General features: G+C 37.7%; 2 long non-coding RNA genes across 2 annotated transcripts; one reads left to right on the forward strand and one right to left on the reverse strand.

Annotated features, from left to right (window-relative positions):
* Nucleotides 1–345: 345 nt before the first annotated feature.
* LOC135423276 (uncharacterized) lies at nt 346–15797 on the reverse strand. The gene is made up of 3 exons (XR_010434761.1): nt 15215–15797; nt 3149–3271; nt 346–393 (listed from the first exon to the last, which is right to left on the reverse strand). It is a non-coding gene; the product is annotated as an uncharacterized LOC135423276 (long non-coding RNA).
* Nucleotides 15798–15888: 91 nt separating this feature from the next.
* LOC135420283 (uncharacterized) lies at nt 15889–19447 on the forward strand. The gene is made up of 2 exons (XR_010433454.1): nt 15889–16062; nt 19274–19447. It is a non-coding gene; the product is annotated as an uncharacterized LOC135420283 (long non-coding RNA).
* Nucleotides 19448–19751: the final 304 nt, after the last annotated feature.

Raw genomic sequence — 19751 nt, forward strand, 5'->3', positions numbered from 1 at the left:
ATGAAATACAGCTTCTAATTTTTACTTGGGATTTTTGTTTAGAATGAGCTTTCCTTGAACAAAAGATGGTGCAATAGTAGAAATACAGAAGACCACATACAACCTCATTTCAGCAAAACACTGTGCTGTAATCACAATCTTCACACTTCTGATGTCTGCTTTTACTCTTGTAGCTTCACTGCAACTCCTTTTCTCACACACTTACTAAGTGTCTGTCATGACAGACACAAATCAAAAGCACACTTAGTTTATCTGCTCCAAAACAGGTGTGTTACTCTATCTACAGCTGTTGTAGATGACAGGAGGCATAAAAAAAAAAAAAAAAAAAAAAAAAAAAAAAAAAAAGCCTGTTTGAATTCTTCTGCAGCTGCAGAGGAGATGTGGGACCAGATTCTGACATGGAAAAAAAAAAAAAAAAAGTAAAAAAAAAAAAGTCAAAATTCAGTTTACACAAATTCAGGGGAAATTTTTCTGGTGATTAAGAGAGACTCTGTTACCTTTATACCACCTTTACTTTCAAGTCTCTCTTGCAAGTAACTTAGCTACGTAAAAGGCATTCTGAATCTTCTGTTGGAGTATGTTCAACACAGTTATTAATCTCACATTTTAGCTCCCTGATAGTGACATTATTCAGCAACAGTCATTTCTTACACCAGATTAACTCATCCAGACCCAAATCTTTACCTTTGCGTGTGGTCTTCCAGAGGAGCCTTCTCAGAGGGTAACTAGGAAAAGCTATACTGCTCAAAGCCTGTTATGTGTGAAAACCTACACCTTACGACATGCGATTGCTTCTCCGCTACTTGATAGCAGGGAACCTCAAGGAGCTACCTGGTTTTGCTGAACAGCCACACTGATAATGAGGAGATACAGCACAACAAAACACGATGTGAATGACACCCAAACTAGGAATATGGATCATTTACTGGTAGAATTTACTAGTACTGAAGACTGCTACAGTTTTATACCACCTTGTGGTAAACAGAAGTTATTGCAATATTCAAGAGTACATTTTCTTTAAGTTCTTCAGAGCATCCATGTTTTGAGGCTGTTTAGCCTCAGGACAGATCCTTGACATTTCAGATAATGGAAGAAAAATCTCAAATATAAAAATAAATTCAGATGCTACCACAGCTTTTGTCTTCACTCTATCCTCTTCATCCAGTGACATACACAAACGTAACAATAAAACCACTTGCAAGATTTAGTAAGCTTTCCCAGGCAAAAAAAACGTAGTTCTTCCTCCTCAGAGGGAGTCTGGACATTTAATATACAGAGAATAGTATAAAATCAGTTCTGAAATATACCTTTATTTTATTATCACCAGGGTAATCCCATGAGCTTCCCTTGCTACATTTATGTCTTATTCTCTTCAAGAATTAAAGTACAAATACAAAAGTGTCTTTTCCATTGTTTTTATTTATTTATTTATTATAAACTCCATAGAATACTTCTAAATAAGGACCATTCTAAATTGGCGCATAGGACCGCAAAATGTTTACTCAGAAATCAAATGTTTAAAAGAACATTTAAAATCAGGGAATTACTCTTACGTGAAAGGGAAAGGAAACAGAGCACTCCGTTGGGGTTTTGCTGTTTCTAAGTTCAGATCAGTGGTGGGAACAGAGGCTACAGGGAATTCTGAAGGCTGAACAGGAAGATTAACAGTCCATTGTAATACTGTGTTAACATTTGTTCCAGAAAATGGTAATTTTGTTTCAGGTTCATGAAGAACAGGAAGTGTATTTTAAAAGGATACTTTGTATTCTTGCTGACTGGAGTAAATTTTATGTCAACCACAGAGCGATTGAGTGTAAAGGGTTATAACAGAAAGACTGAGACAAGTTTAATTACAATATGGCAGAGCTATAAAGGAAATAAGTAGTATACCACATAGTAAGAAAAAATTGAGCATTTCTGTAATGAATATAATTTAGCTGGATAAGAGAATCCCTAGTATTTGCTTATTCTTTTCCCAAATTTGGTGAGTTGTGGAATGGACTAAGAAACATGGGAAGTTAGACCACATTTTGCAGATGTGTAAAGCACTATAAAGGATATAAAAACATAATGGGACAAATTTTTTCAAAGCCTCTGATTTAGTAGTAGTGAGTTGAGTTGTTCGATTGTGATGAAAACATTTTATGGTTTTCTTTGAACAAACATTATTTACACAGAGATAAGAACTAGCCCTTTCAATGCAACCATTTTATTTTCTTTATATATTTGATTTTTTCCGTGTTAATACCGACATGAAATTGAAAACATGCTGGGTACATTCTGACTGTGCAGGGGGAAAAAAAACCTAAATCTTCTGAAATGCATACAAACTAAACACAAATAACTGTGTGTGATGTGTCATTTCAGTCATAGCTACCAACATGCAAGAGCATTAATGTCATTTTTAAAAATTCACAGTAGATTTCTGTAGAATATTGTGATCACACATAAAAATCTGTTGTATAAATTCATTTAAAAATATCTAACACTTCTGTATGTTCTTGTGGCTTTCTATTAATTATCTAGATTGCAGTAGTTCCTAGGAATCCTTGCAATATAATTCAGACTTTGTCCAGCAGCTTCACTTTTAGTAACTTTTGTCATGTTATTCTACTATAAATGTGAGCATTACATACTCCATTTGACAAAGTCCAGTACTACTTTATGTTACCTTTTCCCCCCAGAATGACTTCAAACACTAAACTGGCACTGGAATATTAATCTTTTTGCCTATGTGATAAGAATTCAAGCTCATAAGAGCTGGAAAACATCCAGAATATAACAGTCACAGGTGTCAATACAGTCAGTGTAATATAGGTAGCTATTAAATTTGAAAAGAAGCTTGCTTGATAAGCAAACTAATATAATTTTATAGGTTGAGTTTACACAAGAATATTTGCAGTTGAGATCCATGCTGCCTGTTTTCTGCTGTCCTAATTATTTTATCTTTTTCACAGTATGGTTCCCTCTAGTGATTCTTATAAGGAAAGAGGCTACCTGATCCCTTAATCCAGCTTGCATTTTATAAAAGAAGATCCAAATTAGTTTTGCTTACACCAGATGCTTTATGTGCAATTGGGTATCAGATAGTGGTGACTGAAATATGAAACAGGTAAATTCAATGATCTCCTTTGAAAGAATCTCTTACCTGGGGGAGCTAGAGTGAAATGAGTTGTTTGCATAGTTGCTGCCACTGTGCAGTCCTGTCTCCTCCCCTTATGCAAACCAATGAATGTGTAAGCTGATTGCCAGATATCCCCAGTGTCAGACTCTGTAACAAGAAATGCAATGAGTATTTGACGGAAGAGAAGCAAAATCAGATTTAGCAGACTGGTTACAGCAGGCAAATATGTTAGCAAATGAGCATATTATTCCTACAAACTTGAATGTGCTATGGTAAGAAGTTTGTACAGGTAGCAGATTATAGAAACAGTAAAAAGTACAGTTAGAAAAATATACCAATAATTAGCTGTGCCAATGACTTGCTGTGTGGCCTTATGCAAGTTATGCAACTTCATATTATCTTTCATTTTAAAATGCTATCATATTTTGCCTAAAGAATCATATAAAATATTTGAATGTCTCATTATTTATAAAAATTCATGTACTTCTATATTTAAAGAACATATGCATGAAGAGGTACTATGAATCAGTAAAGATCTGACAATTAGTCAAACTACAGTAACCAGATCCCTGCTTCAAGAAAACAAAACTGTTGAATATACTGGTACTTTTCTGTATAACCTGGTGCATTTGGAAAGTTAGCAAAACTCAGGTAGAAGTTTTCATGCAGTCACCCTGTTTAGAGGGATGAGAGCATTGAAGCCCTTTCATACTAGTCACTCTTAGTACCAAAGAACCGTCACTGATGTATTCAAGTTACTGTTATGCAGTCAGAACCTATAGGAAAAAAGTGTGGCAAGAAGACAGTAAAGTTACCCTAATTAATTCTTTGGTAAACATTTCCTATGCTTCCACAAATAGTCAGGATGTAAATACTCAAGAGACATGGCTATCTACCCCAGATAATCAGTAAAACACACGCTAAATATCTAAGCCCACATCCCAAGTGATGTAGCCCATCCCAATGTCCTTCTCCAATTGTTATCACAGTTTCAATGGCCAATGAACACTGAGCACACTTTGGAATTCAATATATGAATGATGAGACATAGTGGGATCCATATTCTCAAAACTGCTGCTAGAGTCATAACTAAAGTGCCAATCTGAGCTTTCATGATTACTTTTCTTCCCAGTCTGCACTGTTCCTGGACACTAGAGACACTCATAAGTCCAGAGAGGTTGTAAGGAGGTAAATTTAATTCTTCTGCCTACTCCATGTTCTTCTTATACATGTCCTTCAAAGCTCTTTTCTTGCTACAATTATAGTCTACAGGATCAATTTGCTGCAGGTAAAATCATTTCACTCTCATTGTCTCATAGGATTCCACCCGCTGGAGGGCCTCCTGCCTTCACAACCTGTGATTTTTCTACTCTGGGCAATACTGCTATGTTGCCCAATAGCTGTGGACCCAATCTTGCATCCAGAGGTGCACCTCACCTTCAAAACCCTCCTGCAGACCTTTCTTTATCAGTTACAGCTGCCCTCCTCATCTCATCACACTTCACATTATAGCAGAGGCAAGCAGAAATGGTGAAAAAAACACTTCAGCTTTGGGGTGCCACAGGTCTGTTCTGTTATGAAGCAAGAGCATAGGTTTTAACCATGAGTTTCTTACCAGAGGTAAAACAGAAAGCACAGGGGAAAAGATGATTCCTATGAAGGGAAGAAAGACAGAAGAAAGAGGAAAAATCAAGAATAGGGCTTTTTTTCCTTACACTCTTAAGTACAGAGGAATAGGAGAGAGCAGGCCAAGAGGTAATTTTCCCTAATGCCAAGGGGCAGGTACGAAAAAAGTTTGTTTGGCAAAAGATAGCTTTACTGAACACACTTACTAAGTGAGCAGCCAGTTACCAGGAGTTACCTATAGAGAACCACAGGACTCTGTGGTTAGATTGGGACCAGACATTCACATCCCAGACTTAGCCCTAGAATCTGGCACATCTCTCACAGACCAGACGCTGAGATGTGCATGCTACTGTCACAGAGACAGCATTCAGAATTTGGATTGCATTCTGTTCACAGTGCCCTGTATTTTGCTAGAAAAATAATGAAGATTTTGATGTATTCACAAAGGGCAACATTCCCAGGATCCTGGAGTCTGTCAATCTGCTAATGCCAGGCAATAATCTGGCTATGTGCTGAAAGTGTGACAAGGATGACTGCAGCAATGTCTCTATGCACTTCAAGGAAAACTGTATGTTAAAAATATGCTGAGGAGCAGACATGTCCTCGAAGAGGCCACAGGATCTCTGCATGGCTATGATGTTCACACCGGGGGTCATTGAAGGTCTCAGCTCTGACACATAAGAATATAAAGCACAGCAAGACAGGTCCATATTTCTACCCAGCTACACTCCTTCATCTCTTCCAAACTATAAGTGGGGTAGGAATGAATCAGAGTAAAAATACCATCTTATTTCCAGGCTATGTCTCTAGCTTGCATACATCCATTAATTCCTGCCTTCTAATACTTCCTTCATTGGTTCTCTTTTCCCCTCACCAATAGAAAACATCTACCCTGCTAACCTTGTCACTCTCCTCGCTAGATCCCTCTGCTGTATACCATCAGTTCCTTTCTAAGCTATGTGGTCAACTGCCTTATACTAAGCTATTTCTAAAATCCTATGAAAAATCTGTCATTTTCTCCGGTCTTTCTTTAGTCAGATTGTTCACTGAGTCAGCCAACATACCTTTGGGTCCGCACGTGACACAGATCTTTGAATGTCACTGACACTGCAGGACATTCAGAATGTTTTGTTGCATCACAGCTCCAATAAGTGTGGCACCTTAGCAAGACATTGTAAGAGCTTGTACAGGTATCTTAAGCACTTGCAGTGTAAATAAGGTAAACAGACAAACATTGGATAAACAGCTAGTGCTATCAGCACATTGCATTAGGTGAAAGGGGTTCAACAGAAAACATGGAGACACATTCTAGACTTTGGAGTCCACATCCACAATCTCCTCAGCAGAAAAATTCAATTCTCATTTATATAGACTTTAAAAATTCAAGTATTTTTTTAGTACAATAGTACAATGATTATTTACAGAGGTCACAACTGAAAATATTACAGTCAAGCTCCTCCTCCAAGATCTTCTCTAGTGTAATTTATATTTTTTTCTCCATATTCCATGCAGATTACTGTGCTAGAAAAATAACTTCTTTCAAAGAGAAAATCCTTGGAAATACTCTCAAATTTCAAGGAAGTTTTAATGGAGTTGTTTCTTCATGCATGCAATACTGTGGTAATTAATTATATGCAATCTTCTTTAAAAAATATTCAAAATGCTTATCTCCTCCAATTATTCTCTCCATGTTACCTATATATGATAAATGTTACAAACCCACTAGGAATATCTAAGCTGAATATTTTTCTCCTATCTACTACTGGAAAAAAATGTTACCTCAATGAACCTATCATATTTTCTAATACAATGACTAAAATGCAATCTTAAGTAATCTCTGTTCAAAAAGTGGTGTCTCCATTCTTTACTATCATACATCATCACTTTTTTGGGTAGTGCTCTGGCAGCTGTGAACAAAGCTTTCCAGCATTTTATCTATTTTCAATCACAATAGGCCGATTCATTACCATCTCTAGCTGGAGTTTTAACTGTGCACATGATAGATAATACAAGAGTTTGCCAGAAAAATGCTGATTTTCCATCCCAATTTTTAAAATTCCTACTGCAAAGTTGAAAACAGTGAGTTCGTTTGGGATTTTTCATTAAAAATATTCTTGTCTTTAGTCATTGGGAAGGTTTTTTCCTATAATTTCTCTAAATTGACGATACTAAGAAAGAGATTTTGACTTTCATTTAAACTATTCAGAAATAAGAATAGGCATGTGAGAAGATCAGTCTTATCAGGTTCTCCATGTTTCCAACAATAATTCAATGAATTGTAAAACAAAGCAAAATTACATTTTTCGATTTTTGTTGAGCATTGAGGTAGGTGTTTCATTAAGATACTGATGCCATTGTAGACATCCCACAGGCAAGGACAAAGAGTAAGATCACTGCACTTGTGTCTTCTTGTACTTGGCCTGTATTTGTTACTTTTATCATTAAGGGAACCCTTGAAGAGTTAAGAGAAGAAGCTCTTGTACTCAAGTTGTCAAGGTCCTTGCCCCAACTAACTCTGGAACAGAAATTCTAAAATTTAAGTAAAAGCAACAACAAAAATTAAAATACTTCTTGCTTTGCAGAATGAAACTAATCAGATACATCAAAGACTTCATAATCTTTCCAGGCTCCTTACTGAATAGTTGTCTATGAATATGGATATCCCTATCTGTGTAAATGCTACAAGTTATGGTTGAAATTTAAATAGAATTCCAGGGCACTTTGTGGTTATCTTTTGACAGGAGAAAGGAATCAGTGCTAAAAGAGATCACTGAGAAGTTACACGAAGCCTGTAACAATCTTGATACAGGTTTTGGTACTGACCAAATATCTTTTCAGGTGACATGGGGTGTTTGGTTTTTGCTTGTCCCCATGGGAATTGGTACTAAAGACCTCATTCTGCTCAATTGAGAGAATTTTAATTGAAGGCAATGGTTTCTAATGACTTTTCTTTCATCTTCAGCCTTAAGTATATCCTTACTTCTTACAACTTGCTATGAGTATACACAGTGAAATGCCCTTACCAATTTTTCTATAAGTCATTTCAAAATATGCAGCAGAGAAACCAGCATTGGGGCTGCAAATGAGATTATCCACCCTGAAGTAGTGGATGTCAACAGGCAGAGGGCTTCACAGACACCAGAATGGTCAGGGTTGAGGCCAGTTCCAATGCTACCCTCTTTGCCACCTGGACTGTCTCCTCTAAAAGCATTCTGATTGCTTTATCTGAATTCATTTCTATCACAATCACTGCTATGAAGGCTAAGTGTATGCATTCAGAGTGTTCAGTAGCTACAGTTTGATTTGAGGAACCCTATGCTTTTGACTTCTAACAAAAAAGAGTTGCATACAGAACTCCTAATTGAAATATGACTACCTCTCAAGCAAATTTTTTTTATGCCTCTTCCTATTTGTTAATTTGTTGCCAGACAAGACAAAATTAACACCTAATATTCTATGATTATCAGGCAGCGATGGGTACGGTTCCTTACTTTCTTGAAGAAGTTGCAGATTGTTTCTTGTTCCTTTTCTTTGTAAAAAAAGAATACAAAAAGCAAAGAAAATTGAGCATTTTTTGTAAGAATAGGGAGGTAAACATTCTTTACCAGAAAAGTTGAAAAATACTCACTTAGGATTTCTGAAGAGAACTGAGGCTCATCCTTGCTCATCCTTGCATAAAAATGCAGAAAAGCACAAGATGAACACACAGCCTTAACTACCAAAGCCATTCCATAGCATCAAGCATAGGACACAGATGTATGGATACCAACACTGGGGTATACTGTGCCAAGAAGAAATACAGATTTTATAGTAGTGCTTTTTGGTGGAAAAAAAAAAAAGTTGCACCCCTAGTTCAAATAAACCAAAACCTGACCGGGATAAGTTATAATAGTTGTGCTCTAGTCTCTGTACTAATTTTCTTTATAGATCAATTATTTAACACATCTGCCTTTTTAAAGAGGTTCTGTGGCCTCCACTTGTTCATTTGTGCAGAGGAAAAAACATCATACTGAGATCTCAAGTGTTGCAGCAATTAGTAAAATGAGAAAGATGGCATTCTAGGATTTTCAGGGACATTGTACTTCACCATCTTCAATTTTACAATTAGGATAACTTCAAATGTGTTTATAACCTTAAGAATGTCAACATGTTTCCATTATCTACTGTGTACATATTATTTTGAACCCACTTCACAGTGCAGAATATATTAATGTATTTATCTAGATTCTGATAAAGTGGTCCTTCAGACACTTAAGGACTTAAAGCCTTCATAAAAGTCTTGTACAGTTAAGTATTTAAAAATGTTGAAAAATCATTAAATGTTAAATAACTTGCATATATTTTCATTGGTTCATTAGCATTTTTTGATTAAAAATGGCATGCAAAATTTACAAAGAGAACACTAAGGGTCTAATGCTCTCTGGCACTTAACAGTTCATGAGGGCATATTTTTATACATCTCTTAAAAAAAGAAGTAAAAGAATAAAAGGGAAATAAAAAGCTTAAAAAGAAACAGGGAGAATGAGATTTATTTTATCTTGCTTTGAACATGATGGGCAGACACAATAGATGACAGCTCTTGTATATTCACTGTTTCTGTCTGATAGAGGGGTCAGTCTCAAAAAGTGACCTACTATGTAGGGATCTGAAAAATGGATCTCGTGGGAGCCATACCCTTTTACATTATTCTGAAAGTGTCCAACAACCAGTAACTAGTCTCTCTCCCCTCAGCTTTCAGAGGACTTCAAAGTTGATGTGGCTGGCCCCAGGCAGGTACTCACTGAGCCATGCCTGTAAAGCTGCTTGAAAAGACATTTTGTAAAAATACCATCTTGCTTACTCCTCATCTGCTATCTTTTTGCACTTAAAGCCACACTGCGTACTTCTGAAACATTATTTCTCTTCTATTCTTAATAGTTTGATCATTTGCACACAAAGTAAAAAATGGGATTATATTGAACAGTTGCACTGTTATTATGTCAATAGGGGCAATTCGTTCCATTGCCATCGTAATGCAGAGATCAGATATGCTGTAGCACATGATATGACCTTTATATTGTTTCAGTCATAAGTTCTGTCTCTCTTCCAAATTCAAATATTCAAACCTCGCCTACTTCCAGGTAGATAGTTCACAGGCCTGCAAGGGATTTTAATCACATTGCCTTCCATTCCTTATTCCAAAAGGAGAGAAAGGAAATCACTGACTCATTGAGCCGACCTCTTTATGCCTCTTGAAAGGGGTAGGACAGAGGGAAGATCACAAGCACACAAAAGAAAATAAAAACAAATCATACATCTTATTTGAAAGCTGAGGACACTGGATATGAGAATGAGAAAACATGTCTCTACACAATAGCAAGCTTTTAAGTCCTGTATCACAATATAGCTACTACATCACTTACATGTGTGATTTTAGACTCACAAAATCCAAAACATTGCTACGATTTTCTATAATAAAGTTTTATAAATGTAAATCCAATGAATGATCTACTAGGAATAAGTTGTTGAATATACTTCTCAATTTGTTCAATTAAAAATTAAGCCTTTTTTTCCTCTGAAATCCTTCACCAGCTTTCTTTGCAAACAATTTTCCTTCTGCAGAGAGCAAAAATTGCACTTTCTTGTGAGTTTAAATGGAAATTTGTCCATAAATAATAATACTTGTCAGTATTTGTCTGTACAGTAAGTAGCACAGTGGGAGACGAAGAGAAGCACAGTAAGAAAGGAGGGTGCTCACCTGATTCTTTTGATATTAGCTTTTACTTGGCAGAACAAACACCAGTTGGGAGCTCACATCGAATAAAGTTATTTGTAGAAAATTAGTCATGCGTAAGGTCAATAGAAAATGTCTTTATCCAATTAACTCAAGTGCCATAGATTTAAAAACTTAATTTCAAATACAGAACTTTATCCATGAAAAACTGCAACGTGATGCTACGTATTATTCTGAAGGTGCTGTTTTCTGTTTCTTATACATCTGAAATTAATTATGAGCTTTCAAAGAATTATTTTTATGCTGACAAAGCTGAAGTATCTTCTGCAAATCTTAACAAATATTTCCTCATGTAGGGTACTATGCCGGATGATACTTGATTCATGCAAAACTTAAAGCCCATGAGTAATTACATTCAGTTCATGGTATTACTCATACCCTTTAATGAAGATACACATTTAAGTAACTTGATGACTCTTTAGAATATACTGGGTCAATTAAAGAATTAGGGACTTTTCATGCGGGCTGATCACCAACTTCCCCTGCTCGTCCCCTCCCCCAGAAGTCCATTTTTGAATCACTGAAGCCTCTTAGAATTCTAAGCAACTCATAAGGCAAAAAAAATAGTAAAAGACCAGAATGAGAGTGAGTTGCTAAACCAAACCTCTCTACATTGATAGACTATGCAGCAGACTAACATAATAAGGAAAAAAAAAGGCTGACTGACTTACATTTTCCTAAAAACTCTATTTCACCTTGAATCTGTGTGTGTCCAATTCCCTCTGGAATTTTAAGAATGTGATTGCATGACTAATTTTAAAACTAAACAAAATTACCATGTTTTTTTCTGAATGTAATTTAAGTGTGTGCACTTGTGCAAGTTTGGAGCTGTTTATTTTAAATGGCAAATGGAAGATGGACCCATACTGACACCAAGAAACACCAAAGAAATCCCCTGGGAAAGGCCCAACACAGGTCATTACACCCACTGTCCCTCCATCTGGCTAAACAGAAGCAAGGAAGTTTTCTAGTCTGCCACCTAATTAATAAGAGCACAATTCCAGAATTCATTTGCAACTCAGTACTAATGAGTATATATTGACAGCAAGAGTTTCTATTTTAGACATATTAGTGAATATAATTGTATTCCATTCCCAGTGATTGGCATTTTGGATCACACATCATAAAAGAGGGTGGAGATAAAGTTTTCCTCTCTGAAGAAATTCAGTGTTGGATACCAGGGTTCCACAATAACAGCCAAATCAAATTGTTGGAATTTAACACTGTGAAGCACTTTTCTTTCAAATCACTTGATGATTTTGAAAACGTGAATCCATCTCTTACTATCTGTTTTTTAATCCATATGGAGCATCAATCCAAACTAAGATCTAGAAGTAAAACTACTAAAGTATATTAGAAAATCTTGGGGAAATGCACAAAAGAACGGACAAGAACTAAAGTTAATTCTTTTTAAAAAGAAGTATAATTTTCCCTCTTCGTATTTATAGGACTGCAGATATATAAACAGTATTTTCCCATAGATCTCTCAATTTTTCCATTTTTTATTAACCTTGGATGAATTTAGATAATGTAATTTCTTAAGTTGCTTCTAAATTTAAAATAACAGACAGTGTTTAACAATTATTACATGCATTTTATATGAATAATTAATTTTTAAAAGCACAAACATTCTGGTACTTTGCAAACAGAGAGTCTTTACTGATTCCTGTATTACAATAGTCCTTCTCTAGTTCTGTGTATTGTTTTCAGAGGTAACAACACTGAAGGACAGGGAAATAGTACTGCAGCTTGTGTTATGCACAGCAGTAAGAATTTTAAATCCCTCACTACTATAGAGAATTGCAATACATTCCAGTGGAAAGATATTTTAAACACAAGTATCAATACAGCATCCAGAAGCCCTTATAAGAATCACTGAGGCCAATACCAGGGATTTTGAAGGCAATGATTCCTTTCATACATGTTTTCAGACTACCTTAAAAAGCTGAGCCCTCTGATAAGCTTGAACTTAACTGTGATGAAGCATATGTGTATATCACTTCACAAGTGGCAAAGTTGGACAAAAGGACATACAAGACAGCTGAATATTTTAAGCATATTCATGAAGAAAGATTAGTTAAGGAAACAAAATTTATACGAGTTATCAGCAATAACAACCCTTTCCCTGACAATCTACAAATTTACATGTTAGTATACAGTGCTCATCATTAAAATCTAAAACTGTCACTTAAAACTAGTGCAATTTAAATACTAAGATATTATCACAGTATTTTCCTTGCTTTTCTAAGGTTAACTACATACAAATGACAAATGTAAAGTTGTACAGATGTGACCAATGCAATTGGAGTTATATAGCACAATTCACAAAAATGCACCAATAAGAGAAAGATATATGTTATTTAAAATAATTTGCTCTTACAGACCACTCAGAGTCTGTGACTGATTTGCGAGTGTTGCATCCTCAGTTGTACGTGTGTACAAACAAGGAAGTTTCTGATGAAGTTCCAATTCGAACTCAAAGGGTGTGAGAAAAATGTCCTTATCACTTACCATGGTGGCATAGAGGGATAAGTCTGCTTTCCCTGAACATGGGCAAAATGATGAGTTGACTGGAGGAGAAGACTTCCACGGGACATCCCAGTAAACAGGGCCAGGACCTATGCTGCTTACAGCAGAGTCTGACATGGGGCATCAGCAGCAGTCTGCAGCTGATGATAAGGAAGTTGCTACACTTCAGGCAGGGTCTAAATTTTACTTTTAGCTACTAAATCAGTGTATCACAGAATCAGAGAATACAGTGAGTTGGAAGGGATCCATAAGGATCATCAAGTACAACCCTTAACCCTGCACATGACCATCCCCAGGAGTCACACCATTTGCCTGAGAGTATCATCCAAACGCTTCTCAAATCCTGTCAGGCTTGGTACTGTGACCACTTCCCTGGGGAGCCTGTTCCAGTGCACAACCACTCTCTGGATGAAAAATGTTTTCTAACATCCAACCTAAACCTCCCCTGACACAACTTCAGACCATTCCCTCGGGTTCTGTTACTGGTCCCCATAGAGAAGAGATGAGTGCCTGCCCCTCCTCTTCATCTCATGAGGAAGTTGGAACTGCAATGAGGTCTCCTCCAGGCTGAACAGCCGCTCCTCATATGGCTTCCCCTCAAGGCCCTTCACCATCTTCACTGCCCTCCTTTGGACGCTCTCTAAGAGGTGAACATCTTTTTTATATTGCAGTGCCCAAAGCTGCACACAGTATTCAAGGTGAGGCCACCCCAGTGCAGAGCAGAGCAGGACAATCTTCTCCCTCGACCAGCTACCGATGCTTTGCCTGATGCCCCTCAAGACATGGTTGGCCCTCCTGGCTGTCAGGGCACTGCTGACTCATAGTCAACTTGCCATTGATCAGGACCCCCAGGTCCCTTTCCACTGCACTGCTTTCCAGCATCTCATTCCCCAACCTGTACATACAGCCAGGGTTGCCCCATCCCAGGTGCAGAATCCAGCACTTCTCTTTGTTAAACTTCGCATGGTTGGTGATTGCCCAGCCCTCTAATTTGTCGAGGTGTCTCTGCAGGGCCTCCCTGCCTTCAAGGGAGTCAACATCTCGTCTCAGTGTCATCTGCAAACTTGCTTAATATCCCTTCCAGTCCCCCATCCCAGTAATTTATGAAGATTTTGAAGAGCACAGGGCCCAAGATGGAGCCCTATGGAACACTAGTTGCAGGTTGCCAGTCTGATGTCATCCCATTCACTATCACCCTCTGTGCTTGACCTGTGAGCCAATTGCTTACCCACCGTGTGATGTGTTTATCCAGCTGTGTGCTGGACATTTTGTCCAGAAGAATCCTGTGAGAGACAGTATCAAATCTTTACTGAAATCCAAAAAGATTACATATGCTGGCTTCACCTGCTCAACTAGGGCAGTTACCTTGTCCTAAAAGGAAATTGGGTTTGATAAGCAGGACTTTCCTCTCATGAAGCCATGCTGGCTGTGACCAATGACTGTGTTGTCTTTCAGGTGTTTTTCAATACCTCCCAGAATAACCTTCTCCATAACTTTACCAGGCAATGAAGTGAGACTGACAGGCCTGTAGTTTCTGAGGTCCTCCTTCTTGCCCTTGAAAACTGGGACAATGTTTGCCAGCTTCCAGTCAGCTGGGATCTTTCCAGGTTCCCAAGACTGCTCCAAAATCGAGAGAGGTTTTGTGATGACATCAGCCAGCTCTTTGAGGATTCTGGGATGAATCCCACTGGGCCCCATGGATTTGAAGGGATCCAGCTGGAGCAGCAGATCCCACACATTGTGAGGGTCAACTGGGAGTAGATCATTCTACAGTCATGATCCTCCACCTCAGGGCACTGAGACACACTTGGTCCCTCATCCGTATGGAAGACAGAGGAAAAGAATGCATTAAACCCCTCTGCCTTGTCTCTGTCTCTGTTTGTGAGGTGACCATCCTCATCATGTAACGGGCCGATGATGTTTCTATACTGCCTATTGCCATTAATGTATTTGAAAAAACTCTTTTTATTGCTCTCCACATTTCTGGCAGCTTCCGTTCCAGCTGAGCTTAGGCTACATGAACTTTCCCCATACTGTGGTAAGCAGCATCTCTGAATTCTTCCCATGTCACCTGACCTTGTTTCCACTGGGGATACACCTTCTTTTTTTGCCTTATTTCCAAGAGAAAAACCCTGTTCAGTCAAGCCAGGCTTCTGTCTCACCTGCTTGAGTTCTGACATTTGGGAATTGCTGCTCCTGTGTCCTTAGGAGGTGATGCTTGAAAAGTGACCAGCACTGATGGACTCCAGCACCTGCAAAACTATTTTCACAGGGGATCTTACTAATTCCCTGAGCAGCCTGAAGTCTGCTCTTCTCATGTCTGGAGTTGAGGTTTTGCTGGCACTTTTCCTCCTGTCAACGGAGTTTTAAACTCGATTGCTTTGTGGTTGCTGTGGCCAAGACAGCCACCAATCTCCACTTTGCTCACAAAATCCACCCTGTTGACATGCAGCAGATCAAGGAGGGCACCTTTCTGAGTCAGCTCCCTTAGGATCTGTTCCATAAAGTTGTCATCCAGGTTTTTTAGGAATCTTTTGGCCTGGGTTGTACTAGCTGTGTGATGCACCCAGTTAATTTCTGGCAAGTTGAAGTTCCCTACAAGGACAAGGGCACTTGACTTGGAAGTGTCCCTCAGTTCCTCAAAGAATTATTCATTGGCATCATCGTCCTGGCTGGGAGGTCTATAGTAGTCTCCCATGATGACACCCACATTATTTGTTTGCCCCTTGATTCTTACCCAGAGGCTCTCAACGCTCCATTACCCACTGTGAGCTCTATACATTCTACATTTTAATCCTTCTGTTACATACAGTGTCACCCCTTAGCCTCTTCTGCCCTGCCTATCCCTCCTGAAGAGTCCATAACAGTTCAACAGGGTGCTCCAGTCACAGGTCTTATCCCACCAGGTGTTACTTATGCCAGTGATGTCAAATCTCTGGGACTCAGCTGAAGCTTTGAGCTCCTCCCGTTTGTTCCTCACACTGAGTGCACTAGTGTAGAAATATTTCAGGTGTGATACACTGTAGCCAACCCCTCGTGAGGCAGGTTGAGGGATACTGTTAGTGCTGGTTTCTTCAAGTTTTGGCACATCATCCTCTTGCTCATCACTGGCTAGCCTGGTTTTGTCCTCTTCCCCCCTTCAAGCTAGTTTAAAGCTCTCTCAAGGAGCCCTGCTAGCTCCTGCACTAAAACTCCTTTTCCCCTCTGAGAAAGGTATACCTCATCAGATGTCAGTAGACCAGGTGTTGAATAGATCATCCCATGGTCAAAAAACCCAAATTTTTTCCAATTACACCAACCTCAGAGCCACTCATTGCTTTGATGGATCAATGCCTATTTTTATCAGTATTACTCCTTGTTACCAGAAGGATCAAGAAAATTACTACCTGATCCCTGATACCTCTACCAATCATCCCAGGGCCTTCTCTTTGTGTTTTTATCGCTGCCAGTTTGAACTGGTCCTTTATAGCATGCCAGATTAACTTGGTCACTAAAGCTGGGATTTTCTGAAGCCAGTGTTAGTGCTGTTCAGCATACTACAGTATATAAAAGCACAGCAGATAAAGTCACATAGATTTTTCATGCATTTTGGGTCCTGATTCTGTCTTCTTCCTTACCTGAATCCATACCCACCTGGAATTCTGTTCAGTACACAGACATCCACACTCTCAACAAAACACTACAGTCAAACATAATATTACACCCTCTAAGCTAAGCTTTTTCATAATCCCCTAATACATCATATCAAAATACCAATGCTTGTACATGTAAGTATGACCATATTGCATATTTGAAGATTTCATTACATGTATGCCAGCATGAAAATACGCTAATTCATGTGCTAGGAGACATTATGGTAAAGATAATCAAGGGTACAGACACATGGATTCAACTAGCAATTCCCATTCAATGGAGGCATTTTTTATCAGGTTAGAACTTATGTTCCCTGTGCTGAAGAGAATTTCAGTCTACATGGCTTAAGAGTAAATTTAATTTAGGTTTGTTAGGTCCAGGGTTTGCTACCAAAGGAAAAATACGAAATTTGTTTGATGCAGCATGGCTCTTTTATCTTTAAAGTGAAGAAAGAAGTCTTGACAGTCATATAAAATATAACATTTATCTTCTGTAATTTATAACATAACTGTGCATATAATTATTGATCTGAAATATTTAAAATAAAATATTCAAATTATTTTTGTGTAGGAAAAATGGATCCCTATGAACTCAGAATTTTTAAAAAGCATGTAAAAATAGTAAAACATTTAGAAGAGAATACTGAAAGAAACAGCATTGGTGAAAGCTGCGGTTTGTAATTGCAAAGTTAATTATCTTTGCTAAACCATCAGTTGTCACTTAGATAGACCAGATTCTAGCAGGCTCTCAGGGGACTGACTTTATTTCATTCCTAATGGCTTGGGACCCACCATTTTGCTGTCTCTGAACATTTGGTCACTGAATGCACCATTTATGGAGTATTGTTTAATTAAGGGCAAATTAAGAGAACTGTGCATAGAATTTAATTTCATATCCTGTGTAAATTCTTTTAAAGAGGGTACTAACTATAGGCATTATAACTTTTCATTATCCACTGTTTCTACAAGGTATTGACAATTTATTGTTTGCAACAGTTAAGAGTTTTGTTTACCCTTTGGGGAATTCTGCTGGCACTGCAGATTTTTGCCTCATCATTCCATTAACCCCTTATATGCCATTTTTACTATTTCGTGATGAGACATATATTTTAAAACGCGCTTTTTTCACATATGTTGAAATATACTTACATAACAAAATAAAACAAGGATAGAAGATAAAATGTATTACATGCATGTGCATATAGTGCACACGTGCAACAGGAATTCCTGCAGGACTAGCGTAGGCTACAATTTAGGCAGCTAAAATTCACTGACACTCCATATGCCAATGTCTCTGAAAAGAAAGTAAGAATACACAAAGACCTAGAGTATTCATTGTTGTGCAGAACCTCCTAGTCTCTTCTTGGCAGAGACACTTGCTCAGTTTGGATGTAGCTTCCATGAACTGGTTCTTCAGCTACTGCATATGACCAGGGGAAATTTGCTTTTCCTTCTCCCTCATTCTCATCCAGTCCTTCTGCTTGAGCTTCATGATCTGTTTGGACTGTAATGAAGCACAATGGCTGGAATTTCACCAACATAAATAAATTCATGTTTACTGAAATCAACTATAAATTATATTGACTAACTATAAAATTATTGCATCTGGAGTGAAGAACCAATTCCATTTTATGATCATAAAAGCATATAGCTTGAAAACAGTTATTACTAGTCTTTGAAAGTAACAATCTGTCTCCAAAGAAAGCAAAAGCATGTTTGTAGGATATTTTAACAATGACAGAAATGCACACTCTGGAACAATGGTATTCCAAACAGTACAAAGCACAGCTTATATATACTCTGCAAATCTATTCCCAATCTATCCAGAGCACAAGCATGGGGCTCAAGTAACCGTCAAACATACATGGTGCATTTTACAGAATGAGTAGAAGCAAATAAAAATGAAGGCTCCTATCAGAAAAGAGTTCCTATACGTCCTACTCTCCTGACACAAATCAGTGGCAATACCTGATTTGTTCAGAAAGATTGTATAAAAATAATCAGAGAGGTTAAGCCAGCAAATGCAATTACAGCTATGCAGAAAAGAAGACTTTTTTTGATCCACAGTAAGCAATCTTTGTTTCAGTTCAAGTTATCTGCTGCTTTTTCTTCAGATTGTGGCTGCTTTGGCTGAAGAACTTTGATATTCACCCCATTTCTCTCCTCAATACTTCTGTTACTTCTAAGAGGGGAACAGTAAATTGCAATGATTGCAAAGTGACTGCAGGAAATACCAACCAGGCTAACCAGAAGACAAATATTCCATGTTAAATTGCTATTATTTCCATATTCCAAGAAAAATTACTTAACCACTGGTCTTGGATTTGGATATGTCAGAAGGAATCTGCTCTCTGTCTTATGTAAATGAACCTGCCCTAATCTTTCACTCACACCCCTAAAGATGTAAGATCCTTGATGTATACCAATACTGGAAGAAATTAGTATAGTATCCTCATAAAAATAATGTTGTATACACATCTTTACTTCCTAACTTATTTTTTTTAATGGTGTCAAAGCTGATACTGCAAATCATTAGTATATATTTAAAAGCTCAGAACATAAAGGATTGTTGCTGTTGTTTCTCTCCAGATATAGCTGCCTATTTCTGAGGAAAATGGATCTTCAAAACATGTCTTGCTGGAGAAAGAAGCATTTAATTTTTTTAAGGAAGCTCATTTGTCTACTTGGAAAAAACATACAAACTCTCACTGCAAAAGCAATTAGAAGACAAAATAAGCACTAAGAATTAAGGTACTACCTTAATGATGACTGCAGCATCACTGGTGTGACATAATAATACTGTAAGAATTATATAACATCCAAAACCTGTCAAATGAGATTTAGGAATATAGTTTAGAAGTTATCCCCCATTGAGTTACTGCCCATAATCCCGATACAAATCCTGTAAAGTGTTCGTGTGTGGTAGCCCATATGCTAAGGGTAGCATATCACTTCAGAGCTGTCAGTTTTAATTTCTGTTTTATTAATTTTCCCATAAATCTACAGACATACATTTCAGAGGATATATATCAAGTAGATTGTATCCACACAAAGAAGCAATAAAGCG

The sequence above is a fragment of the Pseudopipra pipra genome, chromosome 1, assembly GCF_036250125.1.
Source record: "Pseudopipra pipra isolate bDixPip1 chromosome 1, bDixPip1.hap1, whole genome shotgun sequence".
Lineage (NCBI taxonomy): Eukaryota > Metazoa > Chordata > Aves > Passeriformes > Pipridae > Pseudopipra > Pseudopipra pipra.